General features: G+C 64.0%; 1 protein-coding gene across 3 annotated transcripts in view; it reads right to left on the minus strand.

Moving 5' to 3' along the window:
* Nucleotides 1-5,368, minus strand: part of NCKAP5L (NCK associated protein 5 like) — a 28,136-nt gene extending 22,768 nt beyond the window's left edge. For 2 of the 3 annotated variants that reach the window (XM_043532662.1, XM_043532663.1), the window contains exons 1-2: nucleotides 5,260-5,355; nucleotides 902-1,007 (exon numbers count right to left, since the gene is read on the minus strand). The gene's annotated coding sequence lies outside the window, so the exon portion shown is untranslated. Of the gene's footprint in view, nucleotides 1-901; nucleotides 1,008-5,259 lie in introns of all 3 variants that reach the window. The other variant, XM_037883805.2, reaches the window with a different exon arrangement.
* Nucleotides 5,369-8,829: the final 3,461 nt, after the last annotated feature.

The following is an 8,829-nucleotide window of genomic DNA, read 5'->3' on the forward strand; positions in this document are numbered from 1 at the left end:
CCCCAGCCCCAGGAAACGAGGGCGGAAAGCTGGTCCTGGAGGGGAAGTGAGGTGCTGTCTGGAGGGGAAAGCCCAGCCAAGCCCTCGCCTGCCCCCCGCGCACAGAACAATGCCAGCCCCAGGGGCCCCGACCGGAGAATGGAGGGCGGGGGAGGGTCTGAGTGATCCTGCCAGATGGGCGACGCAGGCCCACCCCAGAGCCCCTCACTCCCTACGAGCGCTCGGACTGCGGACGCCAAGGCGGGCGAGCAACAGCAGGGCCGAGGAGTCTCCGGGAGCCTTTCCGGCCACTCAAAGGGATCAGCAGAGCCCAGGCTGCCCCCAGCTTTGCGGGGGGCAGGCAGGGAGGAGCCGTGGGGCCAGAGGCAGAGAACTGGGCACGCCGGGTCAGGGCTTCTCTAGGGCTATGCAACTGCTCTGTGGCAACCCCCTAGTGCAGTCAATGTGGGGAGGGGGTCCAGGGGTTAGAGCAGGGGCTGGGAGCCAGGACTCCTGGGTTCCATTTCCGGCTCCGTCGCTGACTCGGCACACGACCTTGAGCTCATATAGTTGCCCTGTTGAGCCTCAGCTTCCCCGTCTGTGTAACGGGCTCAGCACCTGAGCTGCGCCCTAGGGAGCCGTGCAGCTGTTTCCAAGCGCCCCCTTTCCCTGGCCTCGCTCGCCAGGATGCTGCAGGCCCCCAGGCTTCCTAGATCCCAAGGCCAGAAGGGAGCACTGTGATCGACCAGCCCCCCGGCCCCGTGCAGGGCACAGGCCAGACCTGCCCCAGCACAAGTCCTAGAGCAGATCCTGAAGAAAAACATCCAACATGGATTTAAAAGTCACCCGTGAGGGAGAATCCACCGCGACCCCTGGTGAATCGTCCCAATGGTTAATTGCCCTCAATGTCAGACATTCACACCTTATTTCCAGTGTGTCTCGCTTCGACTTCCAGCCACTGGTTCGGGTTCGACCTTCCTCTGCTCGACTGAGGAGCCCCTGATCAAATCTTTGCTCCCCGGTCCCCCCTGTGAAGCACGATACATTGATCTAGCGCGGCCAGCCACGTTCCTAATCCCTCCATGGTTCCCGAAGCTCTTCTCTGAACCCTCACCGATGTCTCCACACCCGTCTAGAACAGTGAACCGCAGCACTGGGCGCACTCTTCCAGCAATATTCCCACAGGGGGCGCTGCCCGGCCCCACCCCAGAGGCGACCCCGGCCTGGCTGCCTTTGCTCCTGCAGGGTGAGAGCTGGGGGGCTGCGGGGAGCCGCACCCATTTCCCGAAGGAGAACGCGCTCCTCCCGGGGAAGGACGAGCGGCTGGCAATGCCACAGGGTGGCTTCCAGCCCCACGGCTCCTCCACAGTCACCCAGCCAGGGGCTGGGCAGAGCCGGCTCAGCTTCTGACAGATCTCAGAGCCCGGGCGAGGTCAGGGCTCTTCACACTGACGCCCGGGTCTCGGTAGAAGGGGGATGGGGACGAAACCTGACAACACGAGCCCCGGTGTCCACTCCGCTCCCAGAGACAGAACCTAGCTCCCAGGCCCCGCGCTGCACCCGCCCGTCCCCACCTCACTTCTCCCTTTGACACACTGCAGTGGCCCTCGCCCCCCGTGAATGCAGGTTCAGCAGGTGAGACGAGCCCGGCTCCGGGGGCACCAGGGGCTGGACCCGCATTTGACAAGTGAGCATTTCACGAGGGCTCCCTGGGGCCACGCCAGTCCCTGGAGAGGACACGGCCTGGGGCAGGCCTGGTTGTGATGGTGGCTCAGAGTGCTGGGTCCCAGGCAGCGCTGTCCCGGGGCCAGTCACAGGCTGCTGTGTGGACACACCTTGGTCCCCCTCTTTGGGGGCCCGCTGGCACGGGGCCCTGGGCTGGGAGATTAGGCTTTGCCCCAGCTGACACGTTGCAGTCCCATCCTTGCGTTAGCACGCCTGGCTGAAGGCCTGTTGCTGCTACGACCCAGGGCTGCTGCCCCACGGATCCACCCATCTCGGTACCCTGGGAGTGCCCGACGTGGGCTGAGCAAAGGGGCCAGGGCTCACCTGCAGGAGACAGAGCAGAGATTTGCCTCTGTGGAGCCAGCAGCTCCAAACTCCTTCACCACAGGGCTGGGGCTTGGGGTCGCAGCAAGGTGGGGGTAGGGGGACTGGCTCCCCGCTCCCCACATCCTGGGGGAGGACCCAGAGGCTCATGCTCCACAGCGCACCCCACGGCCTGCACTCTGCTCCGGGTGCAATGAGCCCCAGTTGCCTGGCTGCTGGGGCTTGTCTGAGGAGCTGGCAGGGAACAGCCTGGGGGCAAGCCCTGCTAATGGTCCAGCCCCAGGATGCCAGGGCACTATAGAGCCCCACTGACGGGCTGGCTTGGCCCCTGGTGCGAGGCCCACAGCAGGAGCAACAGCTGAGCCCCCAAAACACCCTATTCCCTCCGCCCAAAGTGGGCGGCGAGGCCTCGTCAGGGCAGGACGAAGGGAAGGGGCAGCAAGTGCCAACCTGCAGCCGCAGCGGGGCAGGGAGCCAGCTCCCTCCAGCGAATTCCACACAGCCGCGCTCTGGGAGCTAAGGCGGCAGGGAGGGGGGCAGGGCGGGTACCCAGAAACCATCACCACATGCCGCAAGACACGACACTGACACCCTGCAGCCCCGAGACACCCCCAGAGCCGCAGAGCACTTGGCCTCAGTGACACACGGAAAACCCAAACCACCCAACACGGGCACAACCGCAAGACAGCCCTGGGGCCTGTGCTAAGCTGATCGCCCTGGCTAGGCTGCTCAGGGCCGTGAAAACCGAGGGCTAGGTCGACAGCCCCAGGCTGATGGCTCTCTCAGAGGCGGATTCACTGCGATCCACAGAACAACTCCCGGCGCTGCAGGGGCAATCTCAGCACCGTACCGTGCCCATGGCCCGAGGCTCAAACCCAACCCGCCCAATAGCCACACGGCTCTGAGAACCAACAGGCGACACGGCCCCTGAACTAAACCGGCCAAAAACTCGCTCTTTGCTGAGCCGGCTTCCGGCCCTTCTCCCCAGAGCCCCGTTACTGACCGAACTGCAGCCTCTGCTGCTAGCCACACCCTCCCCGTTCCCACAGCTAGTTAACTAGGCCGAGGAGCCCCCCACAATCAGAGAGAGCCCCCTGCTCCTGCCTGCCCTCCCCAGCCCTGGATTCAGAGTAGCCAAGGAAATGAGCTTGGCACCCGATGTTTTTAGCACGGACTGAAATGATCGAGGGGGCAGCTCTGATCCAGTGAACGTCGAATTCCTTCGTCGCTGGCTTTCCCTGCCCACCCCCATAGCTGGTGGGAGTTCTTCTCCCACAGCGACCTGGGCTTGTTCCAGTCGGGTTTAACTGGGTCCCTGCTCTGCGCTGAAGCCTTGGCTAAGGACACAGGTCCGGTGTTAGCGCACAGGGCCAGCTTCGCCCTCTCATGCAGGCAGCCTGCCCCATCTCGCCCCGTGCAGGAAGCTCACGTTGGCGTGTAGCCGGGCCCCGTGTGAGCCTGATTCAGCAACACGATGACAACGCTGGCTGGCCCCAGCCCCGCGGCGAGGCCAAACCGGTCAGGTCCCCGGGCGAGGAGATTTTAAACACCGGCGACCGCTCTCTTTCCAAAGGAGAACAGGCTCCCGGGAGGAAGTGTAAAACAAGCAATGGCCAGAACTTGCTCTGGAGCCGAGATCCTGAGCTGACCTCTCAGTGACAAGTCAGAGGATGACACAAGGAAACAGGTCCGTTACTTTAACTCTCTGTCACCTGGGCCATGACACGCCCATTAGGCAAAGGCAGAAGGTGCGGTTTGCCGAGGTTACTCCGCACACAGCTCCCTAGACCCTGGCAGGGCGCAGCGGCCACTAAGACTAGCTCACTGGTTTTAAAAAACGATCCAATGGCCTGGCAAGTTTCCGGGACTCGCAGCAGAGCCGTCTCTGGGCTGCACAGAGAGAGAAGCGAAGCACAGCCGGATCTGACAGGCAGAGGCCTGGGTGGGTGCCCGTGGGTCACCCAGGGGCTGGAAGCACAGAGTGACCCACAACACCCACTAAAGGCAGCAGGAGCTCCAGCTGCTCCGTGCTCCTCGGAGTCGGGCTTGGGGCATCTCTGGTCGAAAGTTCAAGCACCAAAGTGAGTGGCCCGGTCTTGAAAACATTGGCCAAAATCTCCGGAGAGAAGGTTGGATGGAGCTCACGAAAGACAGGCGGGGTCAGAGAGAAGGTTAACGCCCTGCCCCAGCTTGAGTCTGGGCAGGGGACACCACCTGGCGATGGCCGAATTCAGAGCTGGTGTGAGCAGCCACAGGGCTCAATCCAAGCTGGGACAGCAGTTTAATAATAACCCTCTGCTCAGCTCTCACCCTGAGGCACAGGCAGACTCAGAACCCCGTCAGGCAGGTCAGTATCATCCCAATTTTACAGACAGGGAAACTGAGGCAGAGAGCAAGGCAGGGACCTACCAAGCTCACCCAGTGACAGAGCCAGGAACAGAACCCAGGAGTCCTGACTCCGGCTCCCGGGCCATACCCTCCACCCTACCTGTCCTCCTATCTATCGCGGCGGGGTCTCTGGCAGCGGAGAGGGTTGCTCTAGGGGGGGTTTACGTAACCCTGCAGCGCAGGGGTGGCCTTTGTCCCTGGCACGAACAGGGTGGCCTGACTGGCCCAGGCAGCTGGCTGCCAGCAGCGCTCCGGACAGCGGTCAGACCACATGCTCCAGAGTCCGGGCGGGGTAAGGCTGAGCCCCCCCACTGCAGGCCAACCTGGCATCCTCACCCCCCCAAACCCAGCCTCCAGAGGGCCCCAATCCCGACCCAGGGCCCGGCAGGCAGCTTGAGACGGAGCAGCTGGGAAGGGGGCTCCGAGCTACGACCCCCGAGGAATTCCTCCTCTCTGCAGGACTAGGGAGCCGCAGCCCCGGGGGACACGCGCCAGGCCCCCCCGAGTCCCCAGGGCCACTGCTGCGAGCAATGGCCGCGCTGCGCAAAGGGGGCCCCGGTCCCCGAGGGTCTGTCCGAGGCCGGGGGCGGGGGGGGCAGAGCTTCCGCCCCAGCCCGGAACACGCAGACGCAGCTTAAAGTTGTATTTTTAAACCCCCCCCCGGCCCCCAGCGCACGCGGCCGGACAACTTCGCCGGAGACTTCAGGGCGCAGCGCGCCCGCTGCACGGAGCGGCTCCGGATTTGCACCGGGAGGTGCGGGGCGGGGGGGATCCGGTCCGCAGCCGCCCCCCCGCGCACGGCTGCCCCGGGTACGCGAGCCCGGAGCTCGCTGCAGGACTCACCCAGCGGCACGGCCGGGGGCGCACGGCCGGGCCCGGGGCCGCGCTCCGAAGACGGGCTCAGCCCGGACTCCTGCCTGCGGAGGCCACTCCGGGTGGAAGGCGACGTGATGTCACGGCTGGGGGGGGAGCCCCCCCCCGCAGCCTGACCCGCCGCAGCCAATCGGCGCCGGGTCCAGCCGCGCTCCCCGCCAGATGTTTCCCATTTGGGAGCCCGCGGCAGCCCGGGCTGCGCTGGTTCGAAACCCGGGGCAGGAGGCTGGGGGGCCCGGCCGCAAAGGGGGCCAGACGGCCATGGGGGGTCCAAGGCAGCGGCTGCGCCCTGGGGCCAGGGGCCTTTGCTAAGCGCACCAGGGCCTCAGCCGCTGATCCCCGGGGGCAGCGGAGCCCAGACCGCTGGCCCCGTCTAGCCTGCCTGGGAGGGGGGTCACACAGCACACGGTGCAGCCAGCGCCAGCCGAGGGGACCCTTTGGGGGCAGGTTGCTTCCACTCTGCCCCGGGGGGGCTATTCGGAGAGCTGCAACACTAGCCCCTCGCCTGTGCCAAGGTGGGCCACATCCCCGCTGCTACACCCCCGGGGGCCCGCCGGCACCCCGCATTCAGCCGCTAGCTCCCGGGCGCCTCCCGCAGCCAGGCAGGGCCCCGTCGCCCCATCCACCCACAGCACCCCAGCCCCATGCATCCCCTCCGCCACCCGGCTTCATTCCAGCCTGTGGCACCAGCACGCTGACCCCCAGGGCTCCTCTCCCTGTCCCCTGTTAACCCCCCTCCCACCCACACCCCCGAAGTGAACTTTTCTGTCAGTTCCGTGCCCACTGGGGGTGTCTCAATGGCTCCCAGCTCTGGCTCCAGCATGCGCAGACCAAACCAGGCTGCTTCATGCCGCTCTGATCTCTGACATGTGTGTCAGATTTACCCCTCTGAGGCCCATGAGCGGAGCCAGTCACCTCCCTGCCCCATCACAATGCCAGCACTGTTCACCGACGAGCCCAGCAAAGGAAACCGGCTCTGGTGCTGCCAAGTAGCTGCAAGGCCCCCGGACAAAGACTCCGTCTCAGGGGCCGGCTGGCAGCGCCAGGAGACGTCTCACCTTTGCCAGGCGCAGCAGGAAGACGTGGCCAGGATGCTGGCAGGTACAACGCACGTCCCCTCCTGTAACCAGCTGGTAAGTTTCCCTTCTCTGCCACCTCCTGTCTCAAAGAGCCCAACGTGCCCGTGTGTTGGCAGATTTCATACCGCTGGCCTTTCCCCCTCCAGCTCACCAAGCCTCTGGCGCAGAGGAGCTGGCAACCAGGCAGGTGACCAGGCAGCAGGCCGCCAGGCGGGGCAAACGCACATCCAGGCTTCTGTGGGTCGTCTGCAAGATGCACCCATCACCCCCACGCTACGTGGCCCAGACGAAAGCCCCTGTTTTGAGGGTTCAGTACGCCAGAGGGGAGATGGTCCCAGGTGCAGAGGCCCTGTGGGCAGAAGGCCCTGGGGTTAGGGCTAGTGCACGGCCTGCTAAAGGAGCTAGGGGCACCTGTGTTTCACAAGCTAAGGAGAGTCCGCTCAGGAGCAGGACAGCTCTGAGCAACGCTTGGTGCTGGAGCTCGCTCGGGCTGGGCCCCTCAGAACCAGCGCTGACCCCATTGCTCCAGCCTGGGAGAAGGTGCGGCGAGCCTGCCATCGTTCATGAGACAGAACTACGGTCACAACCAAACTGGGCTGTTCGAGAGGTGCTAGGTCCAGAATCCGGCCAAATTCTCACTTGGGCAGCTACATTCTGCCTCACCCTTCCCCCACGAGGTGCTACTTCCCTTCCCCTCCTATGCTTCTCTAACGTTGCCACGTGCTGTTGAACAGCTGCCATGTTCCATCCCAGAGGTGGCTGCATTTTAGTGCTTGGCAGACAGGTGAGACCCTGGATCTGTGCAGTCAGGTCTTTACATGCATGGAGCTCTGCTGAAATCAAGGTGGTGGTGAGGGCTGTGGAAACGGTCCGGGAACAGCCTTCTCTAGCTCACACGGTGCTGGGAGGCAGAACTAGCCATGACTTGTGAAGCTCACGTGACAGGTTGGCTGGAGCCTCCACCAGGAGCGAGAAGGCCAAGGTGCCCTACAGCAAGCTGGCAGCTCAGGCTGCTCCTCTCTGGAGGGGGGCTCCGCTCCACCCCACCCCCAGCTCTCCAGTCTGCTAATAATGGGCCAGGAGAGAAGCCTCTGGGCAACCATGCATCAAGGGCATGGCCAGTTCACTCCACTCACCCTGCAAGTGCCTCCCCATGGACGCTCCTGACCCGGCTCCTTCCTCCGGCAGCTCAGGCACCCTCCCTTCCACAGCCTGCTCCCCAACCATGCGCAGCTCCTCCTAGAATCCACGCTCCCTCCAGCACCCTCCGGCTACGCAAGGGGCAGGTCGTCTGGGGTCCATCCCCTGCTCCAGGAGGAGTGGCCTCCAGCGGCTTGGCAGAGGGGGAGAGTCAGGACCCCTGGGTTCCGCCAAAATCCTTCCCAAAGCAGACGGGCTTCAGCGCGGCAGCCCGTAAATAGGGCAGATGGGCACCAAGAAAGGGCAACATGTCTGGCCAGCAGCCCCCTGCTCCCTCCACACCCATCCTACCCACAGGCGCCTGCCCTCCCAGTGCACGCTGCTTCTGGGGAGTCCCTGGAAATGCTGCAGGAGGTTGGTGGAGTCGCCGAGTGACGTGGAACGTTGTTACGGCTATGGGCTGCCCCGCCTCGCTAGCCCTTTGCCAGCATGGGGGGTGGGAACGCTCCCTGGGGGCCCGAATAGGCACTGCACAGCATCCCCACCCCACGGAGACCAACAGCTCCTTAGGGCAGGGACCATGTTGTGTTCTGGGTGTAGAGTGCCTAGCCCAACAGGGGCCCGGGCTCTGACGGGGGCTGCTGGGACCTACTGTCACACACCTAATAAATACCCCAAGCCCTGTCCATTGGCAAGGCCAGGAGCAGTAACGTCAGCTGTGAGCAAATGAATTCTCCTGAGCACAGTGGAAGTCAGAGAACAGCATCCACAGAGTGATTACAACAGATGGGTGCTACTGAATCTGCTCTGTACCTCTGGTCAGTGAGCACAGCAGAGGGAGGGGGAGAAGTGGGAAAGGAAAACGTTCAAGGGGATGCACAAGTGTTGCTGCGTTTAAATGCCTGAGCCCGTGGAAACCCAAGCTCCCTTTGCACATCTCCCCCAAGGGCAAGCAAGCACCCAGCCTTTCGAAACAACAGACAGCGGGCTGCCGCGCTCACCGAAAGGACAGACAGCGGGCTGCCGCGCTCACCGAAAAGAAGGGCAGCACATGCGCTGCCAAGCAGGCTCTACCCCCGGGGACCGTTCGCAAGATCCAGGCCTGAGACTCTGGGTTGCCATGCAGCATCCTTGCTGTTCTGTACAGGGCTCACTCACCAGGGGATTTGGCTGCCCTCACTGGCAGGACCAGGGCTCCGTCCTGCACACGGGCTCCACTGAGCGAACTGGGAGTCAGCACTATGGCTATGCTGTTTGCAGGAAGGGGCAGTCTTAGTTGCTAATGTGCAAAAGCCAGCCATGCATGGCAGGGAGCCAGGCT

The sequence above is a fragment of the Chelonia mydas genome, chromosome 20 (genome assembly GCF_015237465.2).
Source record: "Chelonia mydas isolate rCheMyd1 chromosome 20, rCheMyd1.pri.v2, whole genome shotgun sequence".
NCBI classification, from domain to species: domain Eukaryota; kingdom Metazoa; phylum Chordata; order Testudines; family Cheloniidae; genus Chelonia; species Chelonia mydas.